The sequence below is a fragment of the Macaca nemestrina genome, chromosome 4 (genome assembly GCF_043159975.1).
Source record: "Macaca nemestrina isolate mMacNem1 chromosome 4, mMacNem.hap1, whole genome shotgun sequence".
NCBI lineage: Eukaryota > Metazoa > Chordata > Mammalia > Primates > Cercopithecidae > Macaca > Macaca nemestrina.
Genome location: NC_092128.1, coordinates 128133921 through 128152176, shown reverse-complemented (window position 1 = coordinate 128152176; position 18256 = coordinate 128133921). Strand labels below are relative to the sequence as shown.

Sequence of the window (18256 nt, the reverse complement as noted above, 5' to 3'; positions counted from 1 at the left end):
ATGCTGTTTTGGTTACTGTAGCCTTGTAGTATAGTTTGAAGTCAGGTAGCGTGATGCCTCCAGCTTTGTTCTTTTGGCTTAGGATTGCCTTGGCAATGCGGGCTCTTTTTTGGTTCCATGTGAACTCTAAAGCAGTTTTTTCCAATTCTGTGAAGAAAGTCATTGGTAGCATAATGGGGATGGCATTGAATCTATAAATAACCTTGGGCAGTATGGCCATTTTCACGATATTGATTCTTCCTATCCATGAGCATGGTATGTTCTTCCATGTGTTTGGGTCCTCTTTTATTTCACTGAGCAGTGGTTTGTAGTTCTCCTTGAAGAGGTCCTTCACATCCCTTGTAAGTTGGATTCCTAGGTATTTTATTCTCTTTGAAGCTATTGTGAATGGGAGTGCATTCATGATTTGGCTCTCTGTTTGTCTGTTACTGGTGTATAAGAATGCTTGTGATTTTTGCACATTGATTTTGTATCCTGAGACTTTGCTGAAGTTGCTTATCAGCTTAAGGAGATTTTGGGCTGAGACAATGGGGTTTTCTAAATATACAATCATGTCATCTGCAAACAGGGACAATTTGACTTCTTCTTTCCCTAACTGAATACCCTTGATTTCTTCCTCTTGTCTGATTGCCCTAGCCAGAACTTCCAACACTATGTTGAATAGGATTGGTGAGAGAGGGCATTCCTGTCTTGTGCCAGTTTTCAAAGGGAATGTTTCCAGTTTTTGCCCATCCAGTACGATATTGGCTGTGGGTTTGTCATAAATAGCTCTTATTATTTTGAGATACGTTCCATCAATACCGAATTTATTGAGAGTTTTTAGCATGAAGGGCTGTTGAATTTTGTCAAAGGCCTTTTCTGCACCTATTGAGATAATCATGTGGTTTTGGTCTTTGGTTCTGTTTATATACTGGATTACATTTATTGATTTGCGTATGTTGAACCAGCCTTGCATCCTGGGGATGAAGCCCACTTGATCATGGTGGATAAGCTTTTTGATGTGCTGTTGGATTTGGTTTGCCAGCATTTTATTGAGGATTTTGCATAGATGTTCATCAGGGATATTGGTCTAAAATTCTCTTTTTTGTTGTATCTCTGTCAGGCTTTGGTATCAGGATGATGTTGGCCTCGTAAAAAGAGTTAGGGAGGATTCCCTCTTTTTCTATTGATTGGAATAATTTCAGAAGCAATGGTACCAACTCCTCCTTATACCTCTGGTAGAAATCAGCTGTGAATCTGTCTGGTCCTGGACTTTTTTTGGTTGGTAGGCTATTAATTATTGCCTCAATTTCAGAGCCTGGTATTGGTCTATTCAGGGATTCAACTTCTTCCTGGTTTAGTCTTGGGAGAGTGTAAGTGTCCAGTAAATTATGCATTTCTTCTAGGTTTTCTAGTTTATTCATGTAGAGGTGTTTATAGTATTCTCTGATGGTAGTTTATATTTCTGTGGGGTCGGTGGTGATATCCCCTTTATCATTTTTTATTGCATCAATTTGATTCTTCTCTCTTTTCTTCTTTATTAGTCTTGCTAGTGGTCTATCAATTTTGTTCAACTTTTCAAAAAACCAGCTCCTGGATTGATTGATTTTTTTGAAGGCTTTTTTGTGTCTCTATCTCCTTCAATTCTGCTCCGACCTTAGTAATTTCTTGCCTTCTGCTTGCTTTTGAATGTGTTTCCTGTTGCTTCTCTAGTTCTTTTAATTGTGATGTTAGTGTGTCAATTTTAGATATTTCCTGCTTTTGCTTGTGGCTATTTAGTGCTATAAATTTCCCTCTACACACTGCTTTAAATGTGTCCCAGAGATTCTGGTATATTCTATCTTTGTTCTCATTGGTTTCAAAGAGAAACCATCTTTATTTCTGCCTTCATTTCGTTATGTACCCAGTAGTCATTCAGGAGTAGGTTGTTCTGTTTCCATGTAGTTGAGCGGTTTTGATTGAGTTTCTTAGTCCTGAGTTCTAGTTTGATTGCACTGTGGTCTGAGAGATACTTTGTTATAATTTCTTGTCTTTTACATTTGCTGAGGAGTGCTTTACTTCCAACTATGTGGTCAATTTTGGAATAAGTGTGATGTGGTGCTGAGAAGAATGTATATTCTGTTGATTTGGGGTGGAGATTTCTGTAGATGTCTATTAGGTCCGCTTGGTGCAGAGTTGAGTTCAATTCCTGGATATGCTTGTTAACTTTCTGCCTCGTTGATCTGTCTAATGTTGACAGTGGGGTGTTAAAGTCTCCCATTATTATTGTAGGGAGTCTAAGTCTCTTTGTAAGTCTGTAAGGACTTGCTTTATGAATCTAGGTGCTCCTGTATTGGGTGCATATATATTTAGGATAGTTAGCTCTTCCTGATGAATTGATCCCTTTACCATTATGTAATGGCCTTCTTTGTCTCTTTGGATCTTTGATGGTTTAAAGTCTGTTTTATCAGAGACTAGGATTGCAACCCCTGCTTTTTTTTGTTTTCCATTTGCTTGGTAGATCTTCCTCCATCTGTTTATTTTGAGTCTATGTGTGTCTCTGCATGTGAGATGGGTCTCCTGAATACAGAAAACTGATGGGTCTTGACTCTTTATCCAATTTGCCAGTCTTTGTCTTTTAACTGGACCATTTAGTCCACTTACATTTAAGGTTAATATTGTTATGTGTGAACTTGATCCTGTCATTATGTTATTAGATGGTTATTTTGCTCGTTAGTTGATGCAGTTTCTTCCTAGCAGCAATGGACTTTACATTTTGACATGTTTTCGCAATGGCTGGTACTGGTTCTTCCTTTCCATGTTTCATGCTTCCTTCAGGAGCTCTTGTAGGGCAGGCCTGGTGGTGACAAAATCTCTAAGCATTTGCTTGTCTTTAAAGGATTTTATTTCTCCTTCACTTATGAAACTTAGTTTGGCTGGATATGAAATTCTGGGTTGAAAATTCTTTTCTTTAAGAATGTTGACTATTGGCCCCCACTCTCTCCTGGCTTGTAGAGTTTCTGCTGAGAGATCTGCTGTTAGTCTGATGGGCTTCCCTTTGTGGGTAACCCGACCTTTCTTTCTGGCTGCCCTTAACATTTTTTCCTTCATTTCAACTTTGGTGAATCTCACAATTATGTGTCTTGGAGTTGCTCTTCTCGAGGAGTGTCTTTGTGGCGTTCTCTGTATTTCCTGAATTTGAATATTGGCCTGCCTTACTAGATTGGGGAAGTTCTCCTGGATGATATCCTGCAGAGTGTTTTCCAACTTGGTTCCATTTTCCCCGTCACTTTCAGGCACACCAATCAGATGTAGATTTGGTCTTTTCACACAATCTCATATTTCTTGGAGGCTTTGTTCATTTCTTTTTACTCTTTTTTCTCTACACTTCTCTTCTCGCTTCATTTCATTCATTTGTTCTTCAATCGCTGATACTCTTTCTTCCAGTTGATCGAGTTGGTTACTAAAGCTTGTGCATTTGTCACGTAGTTCTCGTGTTATGGTTTTCATCTCTATCAGTTCTTCTAAGGACTTCTCTACATTGATTATTCTAGTTAGCCATTCGTCAAATCTTTTTTCAAGGTTTTTAGTTTCTTTGCACTGGTTACATAGTTCCTCCTTTAGCTCTGAGAAGTTTGATTGACTGAAGCCTTCTCTCAACTCGTCAAAGTCTTTCTCCGTCCAGCTTTGTTCCGTTGCTGGCAATGAGCTGCATTCCTTTGGAAGGGGAGATGTGCTCTGATTTTTTGAATTTCTGGCTTTTCTGCACTGCTTTTTCCCCATCTTTGTGGTTTTATCTGCTTTTGGTCTTTGATGATGGTGACATAGTGATGGTGTTTTGGTGTGGGTGTCCTTTCTGTTTGTTAGTTTTCCTTCTAACAGTCAGGACCATCAGCTGTACGTCTGTTGGAGTTTGCTTGAGGTCCACTCCAGATCCTGTTTGTCTGGGTATCAGCAGCGGAGGCTGCTGAAGATTGAATATTGCTGAACGGTGAGTGTTGCTGTCTGATTCTTGCTCTGGAAGCTTCGTCTCAGGGGTGTACCCTACCGTGTGAGGTGTCGGTCTGCACCTAGTGGGGGATGTCTCCCAGTTAGGCTACTCAGGGGTCAGGGACCCACTTGAGCAGGCAGTCTCCCCGTTCTCAGATCTCAACCTCTGTGCTGGGAGATCCACTGCTCTCTTCAAAGCTGTCAGACAGGGGCATTTACCTCTGCCCAGGTTTCTGCTGTTTTTTGTTTAGTTATGCCCTGTCCCCAGAGGAGGAGTCTACAGAGGCAGGCCAGCCTCCTTGAGTTGTGGTGGGCTCCACCCAATTGGAGTTGGGATCTACTTAAGCCTCAGCAATGGTGGGTGCCCCTCCCCCAGCGTGGCTGCCACCTTGCAGTTAGATCTCAGACTGCTGTGCTAGCAATGAGGGAGGCTCCCTGGATGTGGGACCCTCTGGGCCAGGTGTGGGATATAATCTCCTAGTGTGCAGTTTGCTAAGACCCTTAGTAAAGCACACTATTAGGGTGGGAGTTACCTGATTTTCCAGGTGTTGTGTGCCTCAATTTCCTTTGGCTAGAAAAAGGTATTCCCTTCCCCCTTGTGCTTCCCAGGTGAGGCATGCCTCACCCTGCTTGAGCTCTGGCTGGTCGGGCTGCACCTGTGGACCAGGACCAGCGCCAACTGTCCCACATGCCCCAGTGAGATGAACCTGGTACCTCAGTTGAAAATGCAGAAATCACTCATCTTCTGTGTCGCTCAGGCTGAGAGCTGGAGGCTGGAGCTGTTTCTATTCTGCCATCTTGGGCACGCCCTCAGGACACACTTCTTTAGTAAACATTTAGTTTTCACTTTTTGCATTCCTTTAGTTTTCACCATCCAGAACTGTGACACGTATATAAAAATGAATCATGGGTGTTTGTAGAACTGAACTTAAGTAGATTTTGTGCTAATGGAAAAAGCAATCACCAGAAGTATTTTGGAAAAAAAAATAAGGCATTGAATGGCTGTCATATCACATCACTCTGACATCATGCTGAGTATCACATTCATGCATACAACGTTTCATGTATCCTATAAAAATTATATAAGACACATAGCAGAAGATGTTCTTTTCAGATAGTTTTGTGGTAGCAAAACCAAACAAACAAACCTCCCTATTAGCAATTAGTATAATAGGAGTAAAAGTAATTTTATTAAGGTCATCTACTAAAATCTTCTTAATGCGAAGTATATTGAAAGTCTTGGGAGTGCGCCGGGCTGGCCCCGCGGTGGGGTCGCGCGGGGACTCACACGGGTGGTCTAGGGGACCGAGGCCGGGAGCCCATGGCCCGGGCCGCGACAGCCGAGCAGGGCTGTGTGTCTCCCGCCTAGCCCGCGCGCGGCACGGATGGGCTGCCGCGCGCCTTCCTGCAGAGCCTGCTCACCCTGTTAGACATCCTTGACCACCGGCGGCGCGGCTGCTTGCACCTGCGAGAGATCCAGTCCCGCTGGCAGAGAGCCGAAGCCCAGGGGCTGCCTAGCGGGGTGCTGAAAGGCCTGAGTCAGGTGGCCCCAGCTAGCTGCTACCTTACCTTCCAGCGCTTCGTTGCCGGTCTGCGCACCTAGCTGCTGAGAGCCGATGGCCGCACCCGGGACCCCACGCGCGCCAGGGCCGGGCCCGGAGACCAGCCGCCGCAGCGCCTGCTGTTTGCACCGGCTGTCGATCTGCTGACGGTCCTGGAGAGGAAGCCCCTGTCCCTGGGCGTTCGCGCCGCTCTGACAGGTCCCAGAGGCCCGGCCCGCAGCCTGGAGCAGCTGTACGCCCCCGCCAAGGCGGCGCCCTGCCCAGCAGAGCCCGAGTGGTCCCAGAGCGTGGCGGTGGAACGGAGTCAGGGCGCCGACGCAGGTGCAGCGGCCTGCAGGGTCTTGGAGGCGGATTCAGGGGATGCCCGGCTGCCCCCCCGTGCCCGAGGGGAAGGTCGGAGGCACACCATCACCAGCGGCGTGGACTGCGGCCTGCTGACGCAGATGTAGAAACTGGAGCAGGAGAGGGAGATGCTGCTGCAGGGTTTGGAGATGATGGCGCCGGGCCGCAATTGGTACCAGCAGCAGCTGCAACGACTGCAGGAGTGCCAGTGCCGCCTGGGCCAGAGCAGAGCCAGCGCCGACGTTGGGCTGTGGGGAGCCCTCGCCCACTGGGACGGCTACTGCCCAAAGTAGAGGAGGTGGCCCGGTGGCGGGGGGAGCTGCTGGCTGCGGCCTGGGCCAGCCAGGCCCTGCTCACGTCCTCCTCCGGACCGCCTGCTCTGTCCTGACGTCCACCTTGTCTCCCGGATGGCAGCAGCAGATCATCCTCATGCTGAAGGAGCAGAATCGACTCCTCACCCAGGAGGTGACCGAGAAGAGTGAGTGCATCACGCAGCTGGAGCAGGAGAAGTCGGCGCTCATTAAGCAGCTGTTTGAGGCCGGTGCCCTGAGCCAGCAGGAGGCGAGGTCTCTGTACTCCACCTTCATCTTGCCGGTGTGGACTGAGTGGGCCCCCAGGGCCGGCCTGGCACTCAGCCCTTCGAGGGCGGGCGCCTTGTCGCACCCAACCTCTCTGGCTGGAGACCCCCAGCAGGCCCAGGCAGTCCAGGAGTCGGCGCCTTCCTGTCCGCCTTTCCATCTTTGTTCCCCAGGCCTGTCCCCAGCTGGCCCGGACACCGAGCCCTTGACTCGGTTTTGGCCTCAGGTGCTGACATGGGCTGGGGCTCTCTTGAGTCCGCATAGTCCGCAGCTACTACTGCCGCTGTGAGTGGACAGTGGGGGACCCCTCCACGAGTTACCAGATCTCTGGCTGCCCTGGCTTCCAGCGATGCTGCCTGCCCTGGGGTCCCATCTCCAGGGAAAAGAACTGCTCACTCCAGGCTGCAATTCCGACAAAGGCCAGCAGAGGGCGCCTGGCGGCTCGGTTGCGGCGCTGACACTGCGCCCGAGACCTGCGGGTCCAAGGGCAGCTTCCCCCGACCTCAACCACGGCACCAGGACAAAGTGGCTGTCGCCCGGACGGGAGCAGATGGAGGGGGTGGGGATGACCTCTAGGCAGGGGATGCCCGCCTGGCACGGGAGCCCCAGGGATGGCGGTCGGATTTCAGGTCCCGGCCAAGCCTGAGAGACTCTGGCTGCAGCGGATCGGGGAGCCAGGTGGACTAGAGCTTGGCCTGCGTGTGCCTCCCGCAGACCCCGCGGTGATGGTCTTCCTCATCCTGGCCAGGTGATGGCCTTCCTCATCCTGTGGGACTCAACGTGGCTGCCCCACGTTGAGTGCCACAAAGCAACCTGTGAGCCTGGCTCCCCAGGAGGGCCCTGTCCCCAGGAGGGGCCTCCAGACAGTTCCAGGCACGTCATAGGCAGAGTCTGTCACCCCCCACTCAGGATTCCCAAGGTCTGGGGTCCTGCTCATCCCCCTTTCCTCCCACGCCCAGCCTGAACCCAGGTTTCTTTAGGGAGAGGCCACTTCCCTCAGCCAAGGAAAAGGAGAATCCCCAGGGTACAGGAGGAGGCTGGGGCAGGTCCCCTTTGGTGTCATTCCCTGCCCCCCTGCCCAGGCCCACTCCCGCTGGTTCTGGGATACGCACTGGTGGGGGCCCCATGCTCAGCCCAGCCTGGAGGGCCCCAGTGCCACCAGAGCCAGGGACACGGCAACATCATAGGTGGATTCTGAAGCCCAGGGCCCCTAATGCAGGGTCAGTGTGTGTTGGGCGCAGGGACCCTGATGAGGAGTCAGTGTATGGGGGGGTGCACGGACCCCGATGCAGGGTCAGTGTGTGGGGGGTGCAGGGACCCCTCGTGCCCAGGGCACTTTGGTGCACTGTTCCACAAGGCACCCCTGTCTCAGAGGAGGGGTCCTGGCAGGCAGGGCAGCAACTCCCTTCCGGAACCCAACTCCATGCTAACCTGCCCACAGGAACCCCACAGAGCCGCATTCCCTGCTGCACCCGGGCTGCAGGGGTGTTCTAGGACAGGCCCAAGCCAGCCCAGCGTACAGCTGTCCTCCTACCCTGAGGATGGGAGTGGGCTTTCCAGAGACATAAGGACGCCAGGCCTGGACATCCTGGGTGGGAAAAGGAGCGGGTCCTGAAGGCCTGTGCCCCACAGCCCCAGCACCGGGTGGACTGCAGTGCAGTGGGTGGGCCAGCGGCAGCTGGGGAGAAGCCCCCCATCAGCAGGCTGGGGTCTGCCCACCAGGGCCTCCCCACGTCTGCCTTTGAGGGTGCCTGCCATGCCCTGGGGGATCCTAGCCTCTTTACAGGACTGGAAGCAGAAGACAGAACAGTGTCTGTCCTGGGGTAACTTCATCAAGAAACAGCCCATGTAGAGCTGGACCCCGCAGCTAAAGAGGAAATGTGAGACAGGCTGGCATCTCTGGAAAAACTGCCTCTCAGCCTTGGTGTTCCATGCAAGGTGAAAAAAATATAGGTCCTCCAAGTTTACAGTTTGCAATCAGGCTAGTGCATGGCCCTGCAGACTACGAGGGGAGAATTTAAAGTGGCTCCCGGCTGGCAGGGTCTAGGTGGCTGGCAGAGGCACATGCAGACCCTGCCTGGAGCCCGCCCTAGTGATGCTGGGTCGGTCAGTCTCCTTGCACCATATGAGCAGCATCCCTGGCCTCTATCCACGAGATGCCAGTAGCATGTGCAGGTACATACAAGTGCGTGCACACACAGTTGTGACACTCAGAACTGTCTCAGGATGTCAAAATGTGTCCCTGTGGGCAGAAGTGTCCCTGGTTGAGAATCTGCCCCAGAGGAACACAACCACAGGAGGCCTCAGGATTTTGTGTTGATCAGGTTCCAAGGAAAATGACTATCTCCACCGACCGCGGTGGCTCACACCTGGAATCCCAGCACTTGAGGCCAGGAGTTCGAGACCAGCCTGGGCAACATAGTGAGAAACCCCATCTCTACAGAAAAAGAAAGAAAGAAAGAAAAGAAAATGAGATCTCCCGTTTTAAAATTCATAAACATCACAAGACAACAATACACTATGAGACCCAGCAGAAACAACACGTAGACTGTAGATACAGATACTGGAATTATCAGAGAGAATATAAAAGAACAGTGTTTTATATATCTAAAGAAATAAAAGAGATTTCTGGAAACATGAAAAAAAAAATCTAGTTTTATCAGGTGATCATTCAAACCATCCTTAAGTATTATAAATACACTACAGCATTTCCAAACTTAAGCCGAAAGTGGTATAAATACATCACTCTGAATTAGTGCAGATTTGTAGTGTCTTAAAATGTAAAGATTTGTATAAATGCATAAAACAATTTGTTGTTGTACTAATTTATTAAAATTGAAAATAGTCAAACAAAATTCAAATTCAAATATGATTACATAATTTATTTATTATTATTGTACTTTAAGTTCTAGGGTACATGTGCACAGCATGCAGATTTGTTACATATGTATACATGTGCCATGTTGGTGTGCTGCACCTGTTAACTTGTCATTTACATTAGGTATATCTCCTAATGCTATCCCTCCCCCCTACCCCCACCCTACGACAGGCCCCGGTGTGTGGCATTCCCCACCCTGTGTCCTAGTGTTCTCATTGTTCAATTTTCACCTATGAGTGAGAACACACGGTATTTGGTATTCTTTTCTTTTCTTTTTAACTTTATTAAAATACTGAGTTTTATTTCACATGTATATTTTTGTCTCCCCACCATTTCCATGTCTGACCACCGCTACTACTATGTCCTATCGTAACATTGCATACTTAAAACCAAGCAAAGGGTGGAGTTCCATCTGTAAAAACTAAACAGGCATTTTGGACAACACATTCTTGGCAATGGAACCTGGACAATATTTATCAAACACGGTAGGGAAAGTTCTCACTCTGCATTATAAAAAGGACAGCCAGATATCAACTGTTACAGAAATGAAATAAGACGGAAAATTTTTAACAAATTGTTTAAACTATTTTCTTAAAGAGACTTCCTCCACTGCCAGAGATCTTGAATAGCCTCTTGGTCAGTCATCCAGAAGCAATTCTTCACATATTTGATGAACTTGGCTTCCACTTTGGGAAGAGAACCACTTTTTTCTATACTTGCTTGCATTTTTGCTTTAATGTCTTCTACAGAACTAGGTCCTTTTGGTGTTTTAGGAGTTTTTTCCTGTTTTTTGAGGGATTCTTGTCCTTTTGATCTTGGTGTGATGATGGTTTTGAGTCTTTTCCATTCTGATTTGGCTTTTGTGCATTTTTGGCTGGAGTATCTCATATAGATTTCTTCACTGATGCTTTTTCTTTAGGTTCCTCATCATCAAAATCATCATCATCATCATCATCTTCATCAGCAGCAAGTTTTACTTTTTTCTGTGGAACCTTGCTACCACCTTCAGGGGCAGACCGCTTTCCAGATATACTTAAGAGTTTCATGTCCTCCTCCTCTTCATCTTCTGACTCTGCATCTTCCTCCACAGCTACTAAGTGCTGTCCACTAATATGCCCTGGTCCTGAACCACACTTCAACCTTAAGACCACTGGTGGTGTTATTTCAAAGCCCCCAAGGGAAATCGTTGGCTATACAGACATTTTCAAAGTTGCTAGTGTTACTTTAATTGGACTGCCTTCGTAATTCATTGCCTCTGCTTCAACAATGTGCAATTCATCCTTTGCACCAGCCCCTAAACTGACCGTTCCTAAAGATAACTGGTGCTCATTTTCATAAAAGTGGATAATCTTTGTCGGCCTTTAGTTCACAACCGAAAAGATAGTTCTGGGGCCTCAGGGGGCTCATGTCCACATCCATCGAATCTTCCATCAGGTGGCGGCAGGCACTTAGGTGGGAGAGAAGGCGGACGGAGAGAAAGGAACGCTGCTCCAGAGAACAGCCGTGCAGGACGGAATCACACTAGGGACGGTGTTTGGTTTTCTGTCCTTGCTATAGTTTGCTCAGAATGATGGTTTCTAGCTTGATTACATAATTTCAAATTTTCTTCCACCAATCTATACATTTATATATTCATAATATTAATATTTCATCTGGAAATACCTACTGACTAGTTATAATTCAGTGAGATGTAAGAACAAATCGTGAGAGAATTACAGACATCATCCCACCTGAGTCTTGATCACTAACTGGTAAAGAAGCTGAGAAACAGACGCTTACCCGGCTGAGTCTTGGAGTGAGTCTGTGTATGAATTGTGGTCCCTGAACCATGGTTATAAGGAAGGGATACTGTGAGTTCATCTCCCTCACGCCCATAATTGTCATGTCACCTGTAGAAGCAGGATGGCCCTGGCCCTGGGATTGTTAGAAAAGGGAGCCACCAAGGCAAAAACTAAATGTACCTAATTCCTGAAAAACAGCAGAGTCGCCACAGCTGGGTTCTGAAGTTTATAATGAGTGCGCTCATTTTCTTAGGTAATCTTGCACAGATGAATTGCCTCCTCTTAGTCCTTGTCAACAAAACAGATGTTAAAGAATAACTCTAACTTCAAACTGTCTTTACATTTTCCTGTCAGATCACCAAAAGTTTCCTTACTGAAAAAAAATATATACATACATACAATGGTATGAATGAATATCACAATGTTGTATACAAGAAACCAGATTAAAAAGCATGCATAGTATTTAATTCCATTCATGAAAAAAATCAAAAAGCAAACAAAACTGAGTTTCTGGCTTCAGGTAAGAGTGAAATAGCTTGTTTAACAAGACTCTCACTGGAAAAATTTTACATTTTTGATAAAATATGATATGTAATTATATAGAAATATAATTTATATGTAATACATATGGTATAATACATGGGTGGGTAAGAAGTGAATAAGAATTTCAGCTTTGTCCACTGTAGGGGAGATAGGGTTTGGGATTGGAGTTGAGTTCAAATTAAGTTCTTCTAGAAAAATAATAATACTCCTCAAGAAACACAACAGAATCCAGAGTCTCTATAATTATTTATAGTTTCCAGCACATAATTTTAAAATTCATGAGATGTGTGAAAAAAGCAGGATAATGTAATTCATATACAAGACTAAAACTAAAACAGGCATTAGAAGCTATCTCCAAGGTGTTCAAGGTGTTGTAATAAGATGACAAGAATTGGAAAGCAGCTATTATAAATATGGTCATGGAAGTAAAGAAAAATATTCTCATAATGATTGAGCAGATGTGGGATCTCAGCAGAGAAATGGAAATTAGAAAAGAACCAAATAGAAAGATGATAATAAAAAAGTACTGTTGAGAGGATCAGCTGATTAGAAACAGAAGAAATAAACTTGAAGATGGAGCCCTAGAAATTAACCAATCTAAAGACAACGTTTCAGATGAATGATTGAAGAAAAATGAAAAGAGCCTTACAGATCTGTGAGATGACTGAGTCCTACTAGACAAGGCCTGCCTTTCCAAGTATTGAGTCCACAGTGCAGCTGACCTACTCCTGCCTGAGCATTTCAGCTGTGGCCCGCATTCTTCTGAGAGCCTGGCTCCAGAGGCCAATGGTCCACCCTGGGGCTCCTGCCACAGTCACTATTGCCACTGCTATTGCTGCCACAAGGCCAAGGAGGAAGTGTGGAGACCAGGCACTTTCATGCACCCCAACAGTGGAATCCACCCTGTTTTTGAGGAAGGGAGGTGGCAAGTGGGCCACAACGTTTCACAGCTGCCAGCCTCCACTGCACCCACTGAGGGGGGAGCCTATCCTCCCCAGTAACAGGCCCATCACATAGCCACACTGCCCTTGCCTAGGTGTTTTGGTTTCAGCTGCGCACTCTTCTGAGGCATTGCAACTGCAAAAAACCAGCCCAGTGCAGAGCTGCCTGACATGGAATTCCCTCCCCAGCTGCTGGCAGAGCAGTTGACTCTGATGGAAGGGGTGAGCAGCTCTGCTCTTTAGGGCAGGGCAGGGTCAGGCCATGCCTCTGGCACCAGCTGTCTCAGACCAGCCATTCCCTGACTAGAGTCTAGTGATCTGGGTCTTATCCCAGCTCCACGTTTCACCAACTGTGCGACTTGGATGAGTTTCTTCACCCACCAGCCTTCCCTGTCCAAATGCAGACAGTGGGTATGGGACACAAACAGTGCCAACTGCAAAGAGTGACTGGGCACATCAAATGAGATGGAACAGATAGGAAGAAAAGTGGAGGCCTGGCCCATTTGTTGGTGGAGGTGCTCAAAGCAAGCAGGTCTATAGGTCGCCCACCCATCTGCCCAGGAGCCTCACCTGCCTCAGCACTTATTAGGCACCTGATGTATAGAGATTCTATGGCAGACACCCGACAGAGCCCTTAGTTGTGGCTGCCACATGATTCTCCCATCTTGCTCCCAAAGTGCGGGGATTATAGGCATGAGCCACCACCCAAGCTTAAGTTTTTTTCATTTTTGTTGTTTTTATATGCTTTAATTACTTTCTCTTTTTCTTCTGTGTATTTACTACAGTTTTTTTTTCCTAGTGGTTATCATAAGACTTATGTAAAACATCTTGTATCTTAACAATCTTGTTTAAGATGATGACAATTTAACTTCTATGCATAGAAAAACTTTACAAATTTTCTCCCTTTCATAGATTTTATACTATATACGTCAAACTTTACAACTGTTTATGTTGTGTGTCCATGAGTAAATTATTGTAGTTATTTCATTTTTAATATTTTTATAGATTTTATACTAAAGTTCAAAATGACTTGTGCAAAACCACTACAGTGTTAGAGTGTTCTAAATTTCACTAAGTATTTACATTTTCAGTAACATTTATACTTTAATGTTTTTCATATTATTTACATTCGATCATATCAATACGAAGACTTCCTTTTAGCATTTCTTACAAGACAGGTTGAGGTGTGATAAATTCCCTCACCTTCTTTTTTGTCTCGAAATGTTGGAATGTCTTGACCTCTATTATTTCTAAAGAACAGCCTTGTTGGTTAAACTCTTCTTAATTGTCAGTTTTTTTCCTTCTTTCAGCATTTTGAATATATGTTCTCCCAGTTTTCTTGCAAAGTTTCTGCTGGAAAATCCACTGATACCATTATAAAGATTTCCTTCTATATGAAGAATTTATCTCATGCTGCTTTCAAGATTTGTGCTTTATCTTTGTGTTTTGACGATCATAATGTGTCCAAGGGCAAACTTTATTAGGTTCTTCTTGCTGTAGGTATTTTGAGCTTCAGAAAACTGGATGTTCATATTCTTTTCTAGATTTGGAAAGTTTTAAGATGAAGGGGTAGCCTGCCCCTTCACACCTGTGGGTGTTTCTCATCAGGTGGGACGAGAGATTGAGAAAAGAAATAAAAGACAGAGACAAAGTATAGAGAAAGAAAAGAGGGCCCAGGCGACCGACACTCAAGTTCCCTCAGTATTTATTGATCATTATCTCTACCATCTCTGAGAGGGGAATGTGGCAGGACAATAGGGTAATAGTGGGGAGAGGGTCAGCAGGAAAACATGTGAACAAAGGTCTCTGTGTCATAAATAAGTTTAAGGAGGATGGGTGAGGTGGCTCAAGCCTGTAATCCCAGCACTTTGGGAGGCTGAGATGGGCAGATCGCGAGGTCAGGAGATCGAGACCATCCTGGCTAACATGGTGAAACCCCGTCTCTACTAAAAAAAAAAAAAAAAAGAAAAAAGAAAAAAAACTAGCCAGGCGTGGTGGCGGGTGCCTGTAGTCCCAGTACTCGGGAGGCTGAGGCAGGAGAATGGCATAAACCTGGGAGGCGGAGCTTGCAGTGAGCTGAGATCCGGCCACTGCACTCCGGCCTGGGAACTTGAGTGTGGGTCCCCTGGGCTCTCTTTCCCCTCTCCGAGATGGTAGAGATAATGATCAATAAATACTCCAGCCTGGGTGACAGAGCAAGACTCCGTCTCGAAAATAAATAAATAAATAAATAAAATAAGTTTAAGGAAAGGTGCTGTGCCTTGATGTGCATGCACACAAACATCTGGGTGCAAGAAAGAGCAGTATTGCCGCCAGCATGTCTCACCTCCAGCCTTAAGGTGGTTTTCTCCTATCTCAGTAAATAGAACATAGAATCGGATTTTACACCAAGATATTCTATTTCCAAGAGGAGCAGGAGACAGATGCCTTCCTCTTGTCTCAACTGCAAAGAGGCTTTCTTCTTTCACTCATCCTCCTCAGCACAGATCCTTTATGGTGTCGGGCTGGGGGATGGTCAGGTCTTTCCCTTCCCACGAGGCCATATCTCAGGCTATCACATGAGGAGAAACCTTGGACAATATCTGGCTTTCCTAGGCAGAGGTCCCTGTGGCCTTCTGCAGTGTATTGTGTCTCTGGGTACTTGAGATGAGAGAATGGTGATGACTTTTTACCAAGCATACTGCCTTCAAGCACTGTTTTTAACAAAGCACATCCTGCGCAGTCCTAAATCCATCAAACCTTGAGTCAACACAGCACATGTCTCTGTGGCACAGGGTTGGGGCTAGGGTTATAGATTAACAGCATCTCAAGGCAGAAGAATTTCTCTTAGTACAGAACAAAACGGAGTCTCTTATGTCTACTTTTTTCTACATAGGCACAGTAACAGTATGATCTCTCTTTCCTTTCCCCACATAAGACATTATATATTTAAATCCCTTTTCCTCTTTCTCCCTTTTTCTGAAATTTCTGAAATGTGTACATTTGCTCACTTTATGATTGGTTACTTTTAGATAGCCTGTCTTTGAGTTTGCTGAATTTTTCTTCTTTAGGATTGAGTCTCCTGTTAAACATTTCTATTATATTTTTTTAGTTCTGCTACTGTTTATTTCAGTTCCAATTTCTGTAAAATTTTTTTGACTTGCTCAATCTCTTGATTTAGTGGCACACATAGAATGAATGAATTAGCTCTTAGTTGTGGCATAATTTGTAAGACTGATCTTGCTTATAGAAATAGGATCTTAATACTTCAGTCTCAGAACACTATAAAACCCAAGCCACAGTTTTTCTTTTGAGGATATGGAAAGCATTCCTCATTCAAATCTGATTATGGTTTTACAAAATATGTGCCTCATTTTTATTAGTCATTATCTTCATGCTGGATTCTAATATTCTTTTTGATGTCGATGTGTTCAATGATATAAACTTATATAGAGAAAATTCCTTCCTTCTCAATTTATGAACAAAAATTTTAAAAGCAACATTTTTGATGTGGTAGGAAGACATTTATATGACATACACAGCTACTGCCTTAAACTGGCAAAAATAACAAAAGAAAAAATTGTTATTTATCCTTTAAATAATGAGTCTCTATTTGCTACAAATCTATAAATATTTTAAATATATTTCCTTCTACTGCAATAAAAATTAAGATAACCTTCTGTTTAACAGCTTATGGAGATGTTAATTTTATAAGGAAATAAAAAAGATTGACTTGCCTCCTGAATGTCCAGTGATAAACTGAATTCTAATTTCCCTCCCTCAAGAACATAAAAATGAAGTAAAGTGTATCAAGTATGTAACAAGTTAATATTAAAAATGATTCTTCATATGGTCTTTTGTAATCAATGTAAAAAGAATGTAAAAATGTGTTTTTGCTTGAAGATTTAGTGACTGTCCAAGGAATCACAATTTTTGAGCTTTTCTATCCAGAGAACTATACTATGTGAAAATACTATAATGCCTCATATAAAAAAGCACAGCAATAAAATTCCACATGTGGCTGGGCATGGTGGCTCAAGCCTGTAATCCTAGCACTTTGGGAGGCCAAGAGAGGTGGATCACCTGAGGTCAGGAGTTTGAGATCAATCTGACCAACACGGTGAAACCCCGTCTCTACTAAAAATACAAATATTAGCCAGGCGTGGTGGCAGGTGCCTGTAATCCCAGCTACTCAGGATGCTGAGGCAGGAGGATCGCTTGAACTCGGGAGGTGGAGCTTACAGTGAGCCAAAATTGCGCCACTGCACTCCAGCCTGGGCGACAGAGCCAGACTCTGTTTCAAACAAACAAACAAACAAACAAACAAATTATCTCATTGTTTTGACTTTAGATTATTCTCTATATTAAACATTCTTGTTTAATGTAAACTTTGAAAAATTTAGTGCCTTTGTACTTTATCGTAAAAATTCTCTGATGTTCATTTAGACTTGATTTTTGAATACTTCTTCACATTTATTGCATTTGAAAAGTTTCCCTATGGAAGAATTCTCTATGAATTCTGGTTATTTCTAAGGTTTATATTTTAGATCAAACTCTTTCTACATCCATTACATGTATAGTATTTCTCTAGTATGAATTATCTGATCTTGAGTAAAGTGTGAGCTGTAGTAAAAGGCAAAAGAGCACACAGCACATAGAAAGCAAATCTGTTTTAGTCAATAAGATAAATTAATAATCTGTTTTCTATTTTAAAGAAAGTGTGAGGGATTTTTTTCCAGCTAGTCATCATCCTTTATTTATTTTTATTTATTTTTTTGAGATGGAATTTCACTTTTTTTGCCCAGGCTGGGGTACAATGGCATAATCTCAGCTCACCACAATCTCTGCCTCCCGGATTCAAGTGATTCTCCTGCCTCAGCCTCCCAGGTAGCTGGGATTACAGGCATGCACCACCACACCTGGTTAATTTTGTATTTTTAGTAGATAAGGTGTTTCTCCATGTTGGTCAGGCTGGTCTCAAACTCCCGACCTTAGGTAATCCACCCGTCTTGGCCTCCCAAAGTGCTGGGATTACAGACATGAGCCACCGTGCTTGGCTGTCATCATCCTTTATATAGGCAGATTAGGGATCCCTGGGTGCTAGAAAAGGGGTCTCATGCCCACTTAGATATTCAAGAAGGTTCTGGTTGGGATTCTTTCATTTAACACAGAAATACTAAGCCGTTAACTTTGTGTGGTTACTTTTCTAGAACTTTGGCATAATTTAATGACTATAGCATATAGATCTCCGGGCCTCAATTCTATTCAATGAGTTAGACACTCCTTCAAAGTAGACAGACATCATAGCAGGTCATGTCCACAGAATGTGGGATAAGATGCCCAATGGCCTCTTCTACGTAGGGAGGCACTCTCTGGGATTCTGACCAAGATGACAGATCCTAGGACTAACTGTAAGGTGGGTGGAATTTGAGTTTATAATAAGTGCCTCCTGTCTCCCAAATATACAGGGGACATAGAAAGACCATGGTTGGGAAGAGGCTGAAAGAACCCTGGGCCTCATGCATCTTACGATTCCCATGAGAAGGCTGGGGTCTGGGTGTTCTGCAGAATAAAAGGAGTCAAAGAGAGCTGCAGATGGGCCTCAGGCCTCCTACCAAGGAAAGAGGAGACTGGAGCTCCCAGCCAGCCCTTTACAGACCCATCTCCATTACAGTCACATCCCAGTTCTGCCTGTCCCCCTCTA

General features: G+C 44.9%; 2 pseudogenes; one reads left to right on the top strand and one right to left on the bottom strand.

The window, feature by feature from the left end:
* The first annotated feature begins 5269 nt into the window (after positions 1 to 5269).
* Positions 5270 to 6719, top strand: LOC105495944 (suppressor APC domain-containing protein 2 pseudogene; annotated as a pseudogene).
* Positions 6720 to 9673: 2954 nt separating this feature from the next.
* Positions 9674 to 10754, bottom strand: LOC105495919 (nucleophosmin pseudogene; annotated as a pseudogene).
* Between the last annotated feature and the right edge of the window lie 7502 nt (positions 10755 to 18256).